A 17,566-nucleotide genomic window follows, 5' to 3' on the forward strand; every position below is an offset into this window, starting at 1 on the left:
AGTTTGCATATCAAACAGCACTACCATATCCTAGCACTATATAACATGTTGCCCTTAACCCTAAACAATACCCTAGGAGACCTCTGTTAAAACCCATCCCTTATTCCTAAACTGCCTACCTTATTACAGGACCGGACAACATGCTTATTCAGTTTCCAAATGTCTCTGTGGCCAGCTTGGTAGATCTGGGCATCTAAAGCAATGTAACAAATGTCTCATGTTCTCAGACAACTAGTTAACCATTAAAACATAACGTGGTGTGCAAGACATGTAAATACACAACTTGCTTAAAATCAAAAATCTCGCATACAAACAAGGTTGTCAGGAATATCCACACTACATCCCCTTCACACACACACCACTCACCACACGCATAGATTTTCTTAAAAGAATCTTTTTGAAATCTATTAGACCTCCAAAACCCCATAATGGAAACACTGATGTTCAGCAATCACTAAAGCACAAACCAAAAGCAACACCAAACACCTCACATAAGCTTACACTCAATGGTTCCCAACAGCAAAGCCCATAAGGCAAGCATGCACTTTACCTGATACTCTTGTCATTGGGTTTCCATTGTGCGACGCACAGATGACCCACTCACCAGGTTAGGCAAGGAGAAGGTAATGGGTAGTTGCCTATCTGGAGCCAGGATCTGTAATATTAAGCACGCACTCAAGATACTGCACTCCAAGTATCAATGTAATTCTATCATATTCCATGAGGGTGTAAATGACCTGAAACATACCTCACTGGACTATATGAAAAGAGACAAAATGGATCTCTCAGAATATGTGTCACAGATAGGCATGAGCCTTGCCTTGAGCAGCATTCTACCTTCACCAAGAATGATTCCACAGTATGAACATAAAATGATTGATTTTAATAATTGGCTTACTTTCTGGTGTCACTGCAGGGGGATCCAATACAGCATGGTGGTAAGACATGGTCAACAGACTATGTTACTTTGTCAATGATGGGCTGCACCTGTCTCCCCTAGGGTTTTGGATATTGGCTAAAACTTTATCTACCTTTTTAGAGCCATTTTTAGGCAATGCTGAAAAGGCAAAACTACAAACATAGTGAAAAAGATCTACAAGCAACCTTAAGATGTTACTGCTCAATGTTCACTACCTAAACACAAAACTCTACACTCTAAAAGTTCTTCTGTCTCTGGAAAATATAGAAATCTGTGCCATGACTGAGACTTGGTTTAAAGCAATAGAAAGTGCTCCAGAAGTACAAAGCTGCAGTGCCTTCCACACATTTATACCAACAACAACACAGACTGGGGCCAAAGGTGGAGGTGTCTTGATCTACATCTGCAACAAACATGCCCCCACATTGGTTAAAATGGATGATACCATTTGTGTGCAGATCACCATAGATAAGTTCCCTCATCATATCATGGCTGGCTATAGGTTACCGGCTATGCCTCTAGAGTCTCACAACTCTTACCTAAACCTACTGGAGTTCAACATCAAGCCAAACACTATATGTATGGGTGACTTTAACTACCTGGAAAATGTACTCTGCCTTAAATTCACAGGCACAATGCTTCCTGGACTTTACGAACATACACATCCAGGAACAGATAGTGCATGCTCCATCCAGAGGAACAAATATACTGGATCTGGTACTGACCAACATGGAAGAGTGTTGCACTGCCCTGTGTCACATCCTCACTAGTGAGGTTGTATCACAAAGCTGTTTCATTTGAAGTAAAAATCAACACAGAAAATAAAGCTAAACCAATAACAGTTAGGAACTATCCAAAGGGAAGCTACGTCCTATTAAATGACAGTTTGTCAAAATTCAAGTCTGCACCCTAACCTGAGACCACAGCTAACTATGCAGAATTATTCACAAAGTCCCTACACAAACTAGTGAATGGCTGCACAGAGGCTGCTTTACCTTCCAGAAATGAACTAAAAATAAACTCCATTAATGGAATCCTCACCTAAACAGTGTATATAATAAAAGAAGAAAACTTGTGACCAAAATCAGGAACAGCAACTCCCTTAAAGACAAGTGCTCTCTTATACAACTAAACAAGAAACTAAGAGGTCTAATTAAGCCCAACAAGGCCAACTACAAAGTCAGGGTAGCCTTACAGGCTAAGGAGAATCGAAAGGCTCTCTTCAGCTATGTCTGTAACCTTAGAGGTAACACACAGCAGTGTGCTGAACTGGTGTTAAAAGGTACCACCTTCACTGATCAGGGTGACATAGCAAACCTACTGGCTGATAAATTCAAGTCAAACTTCACTCCCTCCCCCTGTCCACCAGTTGAAATTTCCTCCAACAAACTTTCCAAGCTATCAGCAGGGACAAGGTGATGGCAGCATCTCCATTGGTTCCAACACCATTAGCTACCTCCTGAAAGTATAAAACATGATGCAGCAGGACCACTTGAGGCACTCTTTAAACTACAGCTTTGAAACAGGCTGCATTTTATGTGACTGGAGGACAGGAATGGTCATTCTCCTCCATCAGGCAGAACATCAACCAACTCAGGGAAATACATACCCATCAGTCTAACAAGCCTAATATGCGAATCCATGGATAGAATTATCATGGAAATGATAAACAAGGACATTGGCAACCTAAGGACACTGAACTTATTCCAATTTGGGTCTGTTAAGGGGAAGGCCATGCCTACTTAACCTGATAGACTTCTTTGAGAGGGTCACCAAAGCAGTGGACAAGGGTAAAACAGTGTATACTGCATATCTTGACCTGGCTAAGGCATTCAGTACAATATCCCACTCAGACATTGTTGACAAGCTTTCTGAATTAGGCATAAATCCTTACATAACTCACTGCATTGCTGGCTGGCTCACAGGCAGGACCCAAAAATTCAGGATTGGTGAGACCATCTCCACCAAGAGACAGGTCACTAGGCTTTATGTTGGACCTATTTCTGTTTAGCATCTACTTTTCAGAAGTCAAAGCTAATATTCAAGGCCTCTGGCTCTCCAAGTTTGTAGATGACTAATTGGGAGCTATTACTGATTCCTCCCCAAGACGTCACTGTCTTGCAAGTCGGTTTAACACAGACAAAAGACAGGAGCCAAAGCCATAGCCTACAACTCAATGCCAAAAAATGTATTATAATGCCCTTTGGGAAACTGTCAGTCCAAGTTAATTACTCCACCGATAAAATGCACTTAAGAGTCAACACAGTAGTAAGGGATCTTGGAACATATATAGACAGTAATCTGGCCTTCAACCAATATGTAGCCAAGATACTAAGAAAATCATTCAATGTTACCCAACGTATAGGTAAAGGTATGGCATCTAGGTCCAAGGAAGTTATAGTACCACTCTACTCGGCCCTTATTAGACCTATCATTGAATACAATGCCCCCTTTGTCATGTATCTAACCATACACTTGTAACAGCTGGAACACCCACAAAGGTTTCTCACCAGGAGAATTCAAGGTATGAATTCCCTATCCTTCACTAATCGATGAAAGGCTCTGTCTTTGTATTTAGTCTCTTAGAGGCTGCTCAGAGGGTATCTTTGCCTGGCTTACATTGTTTTCTCAGACCCAGCCCTGATGGATGTGTTGCATGTGCACAAAACAAACAGCACCAGAACCACTAGAAATAGGGATCTGTGCTTCACTTCTGACATAAACAGAATCTGCTGGAGGGAGAGATATGTGTCCTAAAGGATCCCCGCACTGTAAAATAGGGTCCCTATTCAGGTAAAACAGACATCTTCCCTGATCTTATTGAAACAAAACCTTGACAATTGGATTGGAAATCTTAAATTTACCCTCAGTCTAGTTCCCATGTCTCTTTTGGACAGAGGCAGTCAATACAAAGAGTATTATCCTAATTAACCCACCTCACTGCAAATCCTTAGTTAGCTCTCTAATAACATGCCCCACCCATAAAGACTCAAGACCCAAATGGTTTGGGGTGTATGGCAAGGCTTGTAAGTGCACCAGTGGTTGTTAGCCTAGTAAAAACCTGATTCTATGAACCTATGAGTGAAAGTAAGCAAAAAACATGTAATAAGCAACATAAGAATCATATGTGAGATTAATGTAAATATGCAAGTGGTAAAAGTAATGAACGTAAATAAGAAACATGTACTAGAGGCAAACACACAGATAGTGAGGCAGAGTTATATTTGATGTGAAGCAAAATATGCCAAAATATAATAAAATGGGACATCTTGTTGTTGTGTGTAAGATCTTAGTAGTTAGCAGCAGAAGCCAAAACTGAAGAAAAATCTATGGAAACTTTCTATTTGAGTTCTTTGACTAAACAGCCAGACTCAGATGAAAAATGACACGTGAGACTTCCGATTCATGGGCACTGTAGTAAAATTTAAAACTGATTTTGGGGACAGATGTCATTTTAGTATTACATGGTATGTACAGATACATTTCAAATCATCTGCAGCTGTCAAAGCTGAAATGGAAGTACAAAGTCCATGTGGTAAGCTCAGATGCAAGGAAGTTTCTATCCAGACTCATTGCAAAGGATGCAGATATGAGTACTGGATCTACATGTTGTCGGTTCTTATGCAAATAATCTTCTGAGTAGTACAGCAGCTACATGCAATTTGGGTTTAATCGTCAGAACTATAGAAATAAGTGCTAACATGTTTGGGGATGTTAGACTTCTTAAATGTCAGACAGTAATAATTCAGCTGAAAGCAGGTACATGAAATGAATACATTCCTTAAAGGCTATGAAAAGTTTGACCATTTTGAAATTTGGCCTTGATAAAGAGTCATAGGATAAGAGGTTGAATGCTGTGCACCAGATAATTGAGAAGTCATGGTTGAAACTCAATAGGGAAAGTTGCTGGTTTTGCAAGACTGAAATTCAGTATTCAGTATTTCTGACATTGCATTAGTGGAGATGATATTAGACAAGATCAGAGTAAAATAAAAGCTGTGACTGAATTACCAAGTCCATGTATGTTATGGAACTTTGACAAATGCTTGGGTAAGCTATCTGGCAGATTCTTGCCAGGACTGTCAGTGATGTTTTGTACTGTAACAGAACTGCTAAAGAACAATGTAGCATGCATATTGGATGAACCCCCTAGAACAGATTTTCCACAGTGTTAAGTCCATGTTAGTGTCTGTACCAGTACTTGCCTATTAGAATGTCCATGAACCATCCATGGATAATGCAGATGTTAGCAGTTACAGTGTTGGAGTAGTTTTATTGCAAAAGATTTATGGTAAAATGAAGCTTGTTAGTTTCTGTTCTAGAACATTAGCAGAGAGTGGGAGGAGATATTCCCAAATTGAAAAGGAGTGTCTATAAGGAGAATGGACATGTGACCACTTTATACATTACCCATTAGGCCTGAACAGTTTTCCTCTACAGATGGATTGTAAACCACTGGTACCAGTGATAAACTTAAGTGACTTGGATAAGGTTCCTCTTAAATCTCAATGTCTGTTGTTGAGGCTTATACATTTTAATACAAAAGTAGTTCACATTCTGGGAAAACAACTTCTAGTGGCAGATACACTATTCAGAAATCCAATGACTGAGATGAGCCAATCAAATCCTGAAGAGGATGTAAGTGTGTATGTACAAGTCGTTATGTCTATCAGAATGGTGGCTTCTCACAGGATGGACATTCTCAGAGAAGCAACTCGGCAAGATGCAGACCTGCTGACTACAATTGGCTATGTTTGCAATGGATGGCCAAGAAAAGATAAGTCACTCATTATGCAAATATTTTGTTGTAAGAGCTCACCTGTTGAGAGGTCTATGTTTGGCTATCAAAAAAAACATATTATCAAACAGCTAAATATCATATGTAAAACTTCTAAACAGTAAACTACCAGATACATCTTACTTCAAAAATAAATTCATCGACTGGCCATAGTTGGCCAGCATTGCAATATTTAGCCGTTCGAGGATATTTTTTTCAATAGCTGAACTTAAAGGACAACAACGGGATTGTGTTATTAAATGCTCAACTTCTCTCTCCTTTTCTCCCTTTTTATTGCCCCTGTTATGAATAAACAGCAACACAGCATTTAAAATATTTTAAATTTACCATTTCTCTCCACTAGAACAGTACCTTACTGTACTGCGGTGGTTTCACTTTCAAAAAAATGTTATCCCGCCCTTGCTCCAGTCTCCAATTCATTGATGTCATCAAGGCCACTGAATACAGGTAGTTTTCTGACCTCCTCAAACTGACATCACCATGACTGTCCTAAAAACCTACCCATGCTGTGATGTCACAGCTCCCTGGACCTTCCCCTACCCATACAGAAAGTAAAGGCTAGGACAAGGAAACAGTACATGAGTTAAGTCTCCTGCTGTGAGCTCTCAGTCACAGCAGGTCTTCTTCTTCTTCTTCTTTTGGCTTTTCCTGGTTAGGGGTCACCACACTGGATCACCTGTCTGCTCATGATTGGCAGTGGAGTTTTACAGTGTTGAGTTGCCAGCCTGGCGTCCAACCTTCCATGGAAGGCACACACACACACACACACACACACACACACACACACACACACACACACACACACACACGCACACTCATGCCTAGGGCAATTAGGAGTATCCATTCCACCTACAGCATGTCTTTGGGATGTGGGAGGAAACTGGAGCACCCGGAGGAAACCCATGTGACTACAGGGAGCACATTCACAGCAGATAATAGCTCAAATTATCCTCAGCACTTTGATATCTAGGGAAGTTAGGTGAGAAGGTGGATGGGAGATGAGTAAAACTAGTATAATTCAGGCTTTACAAAAAATGCAGTTTAGCCATACTAAAAAGAAGCAGCAGTAAAAAGCACTTTAAAAGTCTGTTCTGTGTCATTTGCACTGTTTGTATTTTAAGTAGTCATTGAATGGCATGAAATGTTACTTAAAGCTGACTGAAAGATAGCAGTGTATGCATGTAAAATCAATGCAGTGACAGGAGCTTTAGAAAGCAAGAGGCCTGAGTGATGTAACTTTTTACAGATGAGCACTGCATTTTGGGATACCTAGAGGCAGACAGACTAAACAATCAGTATTACTTCAAGATGCCAGACCCCATGTGGTCAGACTCAGAAATTACGTATAAAAATATTTAAAAATCTGTAAATAGTCCCAGAGAGGTGTTAAAATGTAGGAAACACCAAACCATGAAGAAATAAACATGTTTTTTCAGTCTGTAGGTGCGGTTTTCCTTTAAATCCCTGTTGGGGCATGAGAGCTTCTTGTTGTACATGGATCAGAATGTGTAGACAACTTTGCAAAGTGCAAAAGTCCTGAGAGAAATACATAAAGGAACTCACGGTTGACCAACTACAGTGAGAAAAAGAGAGAGAGTGAGAGAAAGAAAGCATAAATGCCTTTGTGGTGACCAAGTATCAATGCTAATGCAACCTAAACTGTGCCTGTGTATCACTGCTGTAGTGGACATAAATAAGCTCAAAGGAGAGAATTTTTTATTGTAACTCCATTACAAAAGAGACAGTAGAAAGGAAGTGCAGCAGATTTGTGTGAACATAATGGGTAAATGCTCTGGAAGTAGTTCACTTTAATTCAACAGATGTTGATATGATTGACTTGTTTACAATAACAAGTCAACAAATGGCTGAACAACTGCCTCAACCTGTCCTGAATCTGCAAAAGTGAGAGACTCGGAGTCAGTGTCCTTAGAGTCCAATGATCTCACCAGACACAATGTCCCTGAAAGAGACACATTAACCAATCTTGTCTTGTCATGAAAGACATCATGCCCATATCTTATAAGAGTTAATTCACAAGGGCATTATAAATGGCTTCCAGTGACATACCAAGACTTGCAATTGTATGAAAAGAAAGATAAGTAATAAAATAAAATAACTTTTAACAGGAAAGTATGTTTGGAACCTGGAAAAGCCTACATAGTTTCAGTTTTAATGAAAAATTCAAACTGTTATAAAGCAATGCCAAATGCTTTTGATACTGCATTGTTTTTAAAGTGAAATGTATGTGCATGCAAATGTTACAATGCATAAATGTGCATAACATATTCAATTCAAAAGAAAAATTTATTCTGTTCTCAAAGGAGGGGTGATGTAGTGCTGCCTGATCACCATGTTGATTTATTCAGTTGGTAATAGACTGATCATATCTACATAAACCTAAAATGGTTTTCCCATAAATGCATTGGTGCATTTCTAAGCTGGCCATGACCCTGAGTAGACAGGTATGTTTCAGTATGATACATACAGTATCTTTCTTTCTATCTATCTATCTATCTATCTATCTATCTATCTATCTATCTATCTATCTATCTATCTATATTTATCCATCTATCTATCTATCCATCTATCTACCAGCAGTGTCAGTGGCACAACAGATAGCACGCCTACCTTTGGCACTAGGAGACTGTATTTTCACTCCAGGTGATTAGATTGCTGACACTGCAGTGCAGCATTAGGGGGAGATGAGCACTCCTTGAATGCGTTGTCCTTTAGATGAGACATTAAACAGATGTCCCAGTTATTTATGTTGGTGGTAGCTGACGTGGATGTAAAGATCTCATGGCACCTATTAAAAAAACTAGGGTTGTTTCCACTAGTAGAAATATTACGTCAGGTCTCCCTTGAAAAGAGGTCACTAGCCTAGTGGGAGTAACCCAGTCTACAAAGGATAATAAAAGAAAAATATCTACCTATTTGTTTATCTGTCATTAATTTTTTGTTTCCCTTCTTGACCTCTTTCACTACTGCCATATCCTTAATGCCACCTTTATCTGCTATATGACCCTTCATTTTGCTTCCTTGTAGCATATCTTTGCCATATCTGCATCTCCTACTTTCCACTTCTTCTGTAGCCTTCCTTTTGCAGCCATGTTAGAAAGTTAATTTCGCTACCTTTCCACCTCTTCCTTCTCAGACTCTTTTCCATAGCCTTGAGTCTTATATCTTTGATTCATTCTTACAGCTTATTTCCCTCCCTTGGTTTGCCTTCAGTCCTTTAACACATCTTTTATCCAATCCTTAACTTGTAAAAATTTCACTGCGATACCTTTAGCTTTTTTAACCTTCTGCCACTGGAAACTACACAGAAGGCATACATGGCCAGAATCAGCACCTTTACTTGGATATGTATGACTCCTTCCACCTTAGTTATGGCCATTTTCAGAAGGATATAATTTCTGCTACAGCCCTACAAGTGCTGGTTAAACCCATCATGGCCAAAGATCTCAGTCAAGCCCCCTTCCCATCACTACCACAGAGCACACAATCTCCATACCTGCTCCTCCCAGACTCAGACCTGTATAAATATAATCATTCTTTTACTAGCTCTCCACTCCCTCACTCTTTCCCAAGTTTCTCATGCACCTCCTTGACCTGTCTGCAGTTGAACATAATGCATAAGTTCACAACCTTTTTCCCTCATTCTTATTTACTAACTGTAAGGGTGCTTATCCTTGCTTCTGACCCTCACCACTCTCCTATAGGTTTTCTGTGGTTTGTTCCTCCTCCTTATTAACCTTATATTTGATCTCTTTTTTTTTGTACAGATCGTCACTCTGCCTCCATCCCTTCCCCACCCTCTTCTTCCTCTTGGTGACCACCTTGGTCACTTCCTCTCATCTTTCCAAATATAAAATCCAAGACCAGTTTCAGTGAAAGTTAACCTCTTCTCAGTCCCTTGCCATAGCACTTTTATCTCATTGGTAACTGATTGACTGTCAAACTTCCAAACCCTTCTTATCTGTACACCATCTCTTTTACTGCATGTTCTGTGCCATATCAAAATCTTTTCTATTTGTATTGTTTCTTACTGTAGCTGTAACACCCTAGCCTTCCTTATCATCCCTGCTAGTTGCCACCTCTTTGGTGCACGACACCCACTTCCAATCAGTCTTGTACTATTTCTACAATTCTCCCCACAGTCACCCATTTCGGACTCCTTGTTCCCACAATCCTTTCAGTTCCCTTCTCCTGCCATCCTACATTCAAATTAGAGTTTCTAAGTATCTAGTTAGTGATCTCACTTGACGGGGCTCTCTAGATCTGATACTGGTAAAATGTAACAGCATCACAGATAATGCTAACACCCTCCCCGATCAAGTAATTACTGTATGATATAATTTGATAGCACTTGGATTAGAGTCATTGACTTCATCATTGCAGATTACAAAGTAATGATTAACTCTCTTGGTAAATATTTTTGAAACAGGATATGTCAAATGGCATAACCATGTATAGATGTGAAGCTCAAGGGCGGAGTAACTGGGAGTAATGAAGCAAAGGCATGCTGTCCGACACAAGATGGCAATATGGTTGAAGAGTTTGGAATAGTTTAGGAGAAGGTGATGACCTAAGTGAGCCATACAAAGATATAACAAAGGGAGGGATGTGGGCAGACAGGGATAATGAGACAATAGAAATCATAATACATATATATATATATATATATATATATATATATATATATATATATATATATTTAAATATTTAATTTTAACTTTATTCATTTGTTCACCACGTAAGAAAACTGCTCGTCATGGACTCTTTTTGATCACCACTTCAGACACAAGAGGCCAGGTTAAAGACAATATTTATATGAATAGTTTAGGGTAGCCAATTATTCTGCATGTTTTAGGAGCTGGGAGAACACTGGAGTACCTGGAAAAAATGATGCAGGGAAGAGAAGATCAAGCAGACTTCAATTGGACAGTGACAGCAAGAACTGAACCTCAAACCCTGCAGATGTAAGGCAGCTGTCAGGCAGAGATCTTAACCACAAAAAAGGATGGAGGCTTTTAAACAAAACAACAGGTCTACTGTTGATATGATGATGGTGCCATTTCATTTGCACAAGAATAGGTTCTTATTAACGGTGGACAAAAACAGCATGTTCTCATGGTGGTCATCTAATAAGTCTGACTGAAGTCTGACCAAAGCTAAAAATACCCTTGCATATTTTACTTGACAAATTATGAAAAGAGAGGATAGAAAATGAAGGCTAGAGGAAAACAGATGGAATTACATTTCACATAAATGGAGCAACAGAAGGCTAGAAACCAATCATTTCACTAAATAGAAAAATAAAGAAATCACTTATAAAGGAAGGGCTTGCTGAGAATGTAGAGGTTTGTAGGGCATAAGGTGCAAAGCAAGCCCGACTGCCATCAGAAAAGACATGCCAGGCAAAGCTTAACAATTGCTCTTGACCTGGTCACATGTATAACACACAATGATTGGTATGTAGATGTAGTGTGCTTAGATTTGAGCTTCTGATTAGGTATAGTCCCATATAAGAGATTCATATACAAGGTAGATAACCTTGTAGTGGGTTTCAAAGTCATATATGGGATTTAAAATAGGATTTAAAATAGGCTAGATAACTGGCTACAGTTGACAGTAGCCAGTGGAATGTAAAGTGATGAAAAGAGACAGTAAAGTCCAGTTCTTGGACTAGTTCTTTTCAATGTCTACATAAGTAACATTGTGAATGGCCTAGTGGGAAGACTGCACATCTTTACCGATAGCGCTATGATGTTTAGCAAGCTCAGTGCACAAGTAGGGGGTAGATAAGATGAGCAGGTACCTTGCAACGAAAGACAAATGATAAATAAATGGCAACTCAAATTCAATGCAAGAAATGGAAAATTAAAGACGAATGGTAATAAATTCCAATAGAAAGATTTCATAATGATGAACGAAACACAACAACAAATAGTAAATGAAATAGAAATAATTAGATCAGATGACCTAAATCTGGGCAGCCAGTGTGAGTTGGAAAGGTAATGTTTTTTTTTTTGGATGCAGAGACAGAAGTGAAAAAAATTCTGAAAGCCCTCCTCTATCGTGTGGAGATTGTGTAAAGAAGGACAAAACAAATAATTCAGTTTGTGTCTCAGAACGCATATAGAGAATAGTGTAAGCAGAAGGTAACTAGCATTTACATACCCACTAGGTTCAGAGCAGACATACTAAAACAATGAGAAACTTTCTAAAGGAAAAAGAAGTTGAATATTCTAGAGAAAGTCTATTTACAGTGTGCATATTGACCATTTTGGTCACATGTAAGATGGTGATACAAAATGCGTTGAGGAATAGTAGGAGGGGATAGGTGTTGCAGTCAGTGTAGCTTGATAGCCAGGTGGCTTCTGGAATGACTTTGTGGGATAAGTGGTGAGGTGGTTTCGAAGGAAGATAGTTATGTTTTTTTTTTTTTTTGTTCTCCTCCTGCTTCATTCTTTCTGGCTTACCTCAGTGCCCCTTATCCATTGTCTGGTCTACTAGCCTTTCCTACAGGCCCTAGACTATCTCTGTTGTAAGGCTGGGGCTTGAAAAAGAAACTAAGGGCATCCAAGCAGTCATGCAATTGGGGAAGTTTTTTTCATTAAACATTTGCCCCATGTACCCCCCGTGTTTACCTATTTATGTCCAGAGGGTTTTCCCTTCTATCAACCACACCTCCCTGCAGTAAATGCCTAGATGAATGCCCTCCAACACTGTGATGGTCATGCCCATCCTGCCCTTCTAACATCTCAGACACTAAGGCCATTAAACACATCTGGGTCATCTGCGCAGTAGTTTGGGCTTTAGCCCTCTACCCCATGGTACTGGCTCAGTGAGATAATCATGCTAGTGATAATTTATATATATTTGCTTGAATGAACATTCAAAGGCTGTATTAGAAGAAAGCAATAGATGTGAACAACAGCAACATCAAGTAACACATAGCGAACAACAGCAACATCAAGTAACACATAGCGAACAACAGCGATATCAAGTACCACATAGCGAACAACAGCAACATCAAATAACACATAGCGAGCAACAACAACATCAAGTAATACATAGCGAACAACAGCGATATCAAGTACCACATAGCGAACAACAGCAACATCAAATAACACATAGCGAACAACAGCAACATCAAGTAACACATAGCGAACAACAGCGATACCAAGTACCACATAGCGAACAACAGCAACATCAAGTAACACATAGCTGGGGTGTAAAAAAAAACAGGAAAGAGTATACAGTATGCAGACATACTCAGTAAGGCCAAGAAAGAAAGGCAATTGGAGTTCTTTAACCAGATGAACCCAGGGTATTATGGCAGTGTAACAAAATAATGTACAAGCAAGGAAAGTGCAATGTTTTGGTGCCTAGCGAAGAAAATTTGTGACCAAGGAATGAAAACTTCTGTGAGTTTTAATTTATTTCACCTAGTGCACCTATCCCAGTTTTTAAGATTTTTTAAGAAAACTGTTTTACAAGGGAGCTGGATAGAATGTCTATATGCTTGTATGTGTGTGTGTGTGTGTGTGTGTGTGTGTGTGTGCACGTGTGTGTGCATGTGTATGTGTGTGTGTCTGTGTACATGTGTATGTATGTTCATATATATATATATATATATATATGTGTGTGTGTGTGTGTGTGTGTGTGTGTATGTGTGTGTGTGTGTGTATGTCTGTGTGTTGATGTCTGTGTATGTGTGTGTGTGTGTGTGTGTGTGTGTGTGTGTGTGTGTATGTGTGTGTGTTTGATTGTGTGTGTGTGTGTGTGTGTGTGTGTGTGTGTGTGTGTGTGTGTGTAGGGGGTAGGATTAAGACAACATGCAAGAAAGGATGTGACAGCCCTTTATTATAGTCCCTTAATTTCAGAAGGTTTAAAATATTTTAATGATCTCATGGAAAGAAATAACTGAGGAAGAAAGTATTTTTAAGTGCAAACCTAAGGACATACAAATGAGTTACATATAGTGAAGAATAACATGTACTTATGATTGACATAATGAATATTTTTTAGCAAATAGCTTTTAACATCCTAAAACGTCTGTATAAATAAATAAATAAACAGGAAATAACTAATTAAAACAGAATTCAGATGAGCTATACCCACAAACAATATGGATTCTTCTATGTATCTTCAAAGTAAATGAATTTGGGTCAGAAACTTTTGGCAACATTTGCGCATGTAGCAGAAGCTAGAATACTCTTCAACTCATATTACAGGTTGTTGAGCATGTGAATAATCTGAGCAAATGCAACAGCTGGAAAAAATTATTTTTAGTGGAGGAAAAGTCCCCCATCGTACACTCCCATGGGGGGGATAAACCTCTTCGACTCCCTAGACTTTATTAGTCTAGCATCAAAGTCACTGTACTACAGAAAATGAATGATCACTGACTTCACATTTCGCTGTCCTTAAAAATCTTAGTTATCAGGAGGGACTGGCAGCCCTTTCTCTGTACTCAAGTCTCCTCCTTGGAGATCTATGTCTAGCCTTTTGTGCATGAAGGTTCCAACCCTACTTGAGCTCCTGTTCCTTCTCAGAACTAATGGTATATCAAATACTCAGTTAAAGAAACAAAACCTTCATCAGCAGATAAATAAGACATGTTGGCGTGATAGAGTTATATCCCGATGTATCCCTCACCTCTGGTACAAACTTCCACTGAATGTCAGGTAGAGTAGGACCCTTACCACCTTTAAGGTAAACCTAGATAATTGGATGAGCAGCCTCAAATTCTCTTCTGGTCTGTCTTGTCTTGCCCTTTTTGAGGCTAGATGGAAATTTTGAATAAGGTTTTCTTGGATAGGCATGAAATGATTTGAATATAGATTGCCTAGTACTTACCTATGGACCTGTGAACAGGCATTGCAAAGCCTATTTCAGTCTTTCTCTGGGGGATTACAAAAGTAATTGACCTAAGAAGACATGTCACTTGAACAATAACCTGATTGTACCTTGAGCATCACTAGCCCTAGCAAATAATTGAGCTGTGACCATTCAACAAATATATGAACTTAGGTGATCCCAACAACTGATTGTAAGCTGAAACTATACCTGCAAGAAATGCGGCAAAGAGAAGAATCTTGGAACATAGTCTAACTTTAGTTTCTAAGAAGCAGATTATTTTTATGCTCTTCGATTCTGCCTGTTTACAGAATTTAGTCATGTTTATCTGCAGCTTGTAGTGATAGAAAACGTCATGCCATTCAACATTTGTAGCTATATAAACACTGATGCTTATCTTTGTAACAAAGAGCCCAGTGTAGATAAAATAAAACTGGGAACAATATTTAAAATATTGAAAAAATATCTAAAAGAGCTTTTATTAAAAATATTCTTTCAAATTCAAGTTAATACTGCTTTAATAATGGCAGTATGATTGGACAATGAAGCTTGCAGTCTAGCTGTAATTTGAGCAGTCAAAATTCTGGCATGAATTCAGGCATTAAATAATTATTCAAATGAAATTAAATGACAAGAAAAGTAGGGGGAACTTGCAGGGAGAGCTGTAACCAAACTGAATTTGAAGTCCCTACTATTTGCACAGGTGAAAGTTTTACAAACAGCCAGGACAAGTCACAAAATTCTCCAGGCAGAAATGACACCTTATGTCTATGCCGCTCTGCATTTGTTTCTTAAAATATGCCTTGAATAAGTAACAAGGACTTTGTGGGCTCTCACAGCCTGATGGAGATTAAAGTTGTATAAATTCAAGTCCATACTTCACATTTCTCCAAAGAATAGACCTCTGTTGGAGCTTACTTGAATCATGCTGGGTTTCCTTTGCTGAGCTGAGGTAGAGGTAATTGACAGCTCCATAGAAAGAGTGAACACTGGTGCTTTTTTTCTAAGAGGGATTGAGTTTAAAATTACATTGCCCTGGGGTCTTGGAAGGCTGGAGGTTTGAAAATACGGCCTTTAATAATTGTTCTAATGAGATCACCATACGTATAGTTCCTGCTAGTGCAGCCGGGATGTGAGAATGACATGGGAAACTAAAGAAAATGTTCCTAAAAAAGGAATCAGTTTAACTTGAAGAAATGCTTTCCTTAACCAGCACAATTTGCTTTTTTTATTGTTTTGCCCTTTCGAAGAGTTTAACCATATGCTTGTTAAATCACATACTGAACTCAGCTTTATAAAACAGGTCACAGCCAGAACGAAAATATTATTGTAAAACTTTTTTTCTCTCATTATGGTTTTATTCAGTGAGTGGACATTTATGCTTAACAACCTTCAGATGCATTCATGTGCCGGAAGTAGATTAACATTAAAATGGTGCAATGCCAACAGAAATAGACCTTTTGCTATAAGTAAAAACAGAAACCTTCCATTCTGCCTGTGATGCCATTAAGTAAATGTTATTCAAAAGATTAAACAAAATCTTCTTACACTCATTGAGATCTGATAGCAGATTTCACACTTTAAATGTATAATTTGTCTAGGAAAAACATACCTGTTCAAAGTGATATAGCTATTTAAAACATAGTAGACTTCCTTTACGTATTGTAGTGTTTGTTGAAATGCTTTGTTAAACTCATGGATTCTTTAGAAAAATTGCATTTACACACAAAAAACCCCCACTTTGTAGACACATGGGGTTGATTTGTAAGTTGCATTCAATGGATAATAAAGCAGAGTTAACTTCTCATAAGCTTGAAACAGAATTCTTGAGAATGGATATAGTTAATATCCAGAATGAATATGTTAAAGAGCAGCTATCTACTGAAATCTACTTTTATAAAATATGTTCACAAAATTATATCTGTGGGATACTTTTTAACTTTAACTTTCTTAGGGACATCTTTTGCTGCAATCATCATTCTAAGTTTTAGGCATATTTTTGATTTAGAGATTTTTAAAAGATGTTTCTCATGTAGTTATATATTTGTAACAGCATCAGTGCTCATCTACAGAGATACTGTGTCATTGTTTATGGACCAGTCATCTGGAGCCCATCAGATGCTTTGGTAAACTGCAGTGGGCAGGAACTATAAAAAAAAGAAACAAAACAAAAGCATATATGAATTCTGACTTTGCTTTTTAATAATCCTCCCTATATTGTAACCCAACTACAATTAATACTTAGAGGTTACTTAACAACATAATGATTAAAGGACAGTACAGATCCAAAAGAGGGCATGTAAGCACCTTGTATGACTGAAATGATCATAGCTTCCTAATTACACAGAGTACATCATTCATATTTGGTGATGTCCCCGCAAAGTATATTATAGTATTACAATGTGGTCACTCCACATTCATTCATATTTGGTGATGACCTTGCAAAGTATCATATAGTATTACAATGTGGTCACTCCACAACAAGTACAAATATGACTCTGTCCTTGTCCATGTTGGTGTGAATGACCTGAAATGTACCTCCCTAGACTACATGAAAAGTGACATGGAGGAGCTCCCCGATCTTGTAACCCAGGCAGGTATGACCCTAGCCCTCAGTAGCATCCTGCGATCACCCAGAATGATACCACAGTACAAGGACAAAATGATTGACTTCAACAATTGGCTAAGCTTCTGGTGTCATTCTAAGGGGATCCAGTATTTGTCTGCCTGGGATGACATGACTGACAATCCACAATGCTTTGCCAGAGATGGCCTGCACCCGTCACCCTTGGGATTCTGGATACTTGCTAAGGCTCTTGCCACCCCTATAGTGCCTATTTTAGGCAAGGTTCAAATGACAAATTCACCACCATAAAAGGTACAAGCAAGCAAAATCTGAGGATAATGCTACTCAATGCTAGAAGTCTAAACCTCAAAATGCACTCACTCACTCGAGGCACTCCTTAAAATGGAGAACATCG

The sequence above is a fragment of the Protopterus annectens genome, chromosome 7.part0 (genome assembly GCF_019279795.1).
Source record: "Protopterus annectens isolate FY-2018-M chromosome 7.part0, PAN1.0, whole genome shotgun sequence".
NCBI lineage: Eukaryota > Metazoa > Chordata > Ceratodontiformes > Protopteridae > Protopterus > Protopterus annectens.